Consider the following 951-nt stretch of genomic DNA (forward strand, 5'->3'; position numbering starts at 1 on the left):
GAAGAAGATGAGGCCTCAGAATGACGATTTGAGCAATAAAGTGGTCGGAAATGGGCTCGACGGTGTGATTGAAGTCACTCAATGGAATTAACGCAAAGGTCCGAATAAAAAAATACAAGCTCTGAGAGGGTCAGGAGAGGGCTCGAAAATATGATTCGAATCACGTCAAGTAAAAATAATGAGCCAAAAATGGGTCTTTAAAATGACCATAAAAGAAGGCTTCGAGAGGCCAAAATGAGCGTAAAGAGCAGGAATATCGCAGGGGAATGGCTGCATGTGCAATGTATGTGTGTGCATTAGAAAAAAAGAAATAATTCGTAGTGTAGTTGTAGTTGTTGGTGTGTGGTAGTCGTTTCCGTAGGAGGTGTCAGATCCGAGCATAGCTCATTGTCAATTGTCAATTGGATTGAAGGACTTTACTGGGTATCTATCTCCTAATATTGCACTACCTATTCGGGCCAGTCGGTGGTGCTCAGACGGCAATGGGTTTTTCTGTTTTTCTGGAGGGCGGAATTTGAACATGTGGTGGGACAAGCTCCTTGGGGGCGCACTTGATGGAGATGTGCTTGTGGGGAGAGATGGGTGAGGGCCCCTTTTAAGGCCAGCGGCTGGTATTTTTCCCCATCTGGTGCGACGTGCCACGTTCTTTTCCGTTACACGCCGCCTCATAGTTCTTTTCCCCTCGCCCCATTTTCCGGTAGTCCCTCCGGATACGATCCGGGCGGAAAATGTTCGCAGGCGTGGTTCGAACCAGTGGCCTTCTGCACCAAATAGAGACGCTCTACCAACTGAGCTACACGGGACTACTCCGAGCATAGCTCAGTTGGTAGAGCGTTTGACTGTAGTTGGGTATTCGTATACGAATTCGGAAATCAAATGGCCACCGGTTCGATTCCGGTTGCTCGGAAACTTTTTTCTATCACAACTTTTCCTTCTCCCAAACTCCCTTTC

At 47.4% G+C, this 951-nt stretch overlaps 1 non-coding gene and 1 pseudogene across 2 annotated transcripts; one reads left to right on the forward strand and one right to left on the reverse strand.

Moving 5' to 3' along the window:
• Positions 1-731: 731 nt before the first annotated feature.
• Positions 732-803, reverse strand: SPRG_30017 (annotated as a pseudogene). Its single transcript has one exon. The product of its transcript is annotated as a tRNA-OTHER (tRNA).
• Positions 804-808: 5 nt separating this feature from the next.
• On the forward strand, positions 809-907 carry SPRG_30018. Its single transcript has one exon. It is a non-coding gene; the product is annotated as a tRNA-Tyr (tRNA).
• Positions 908-951: the final 44 nt, after the last annotated feature.

This window comes from Saprolegnia parasitica (genome assembly GCF_000151545.1).
Source record: "Saprolegnia parasitica CBS 223.65 unplaced genomic scaffold supercont2.3, whole genome shotgun sequence".
In the NCBI taxonomy this organism is placed as follows: Eukaryota; Oomycota; class Saprolegniomycetes; order Saprolegniales; family Saprolegniaceae; genus Saprolegnia; species Saprolegnia parasitica.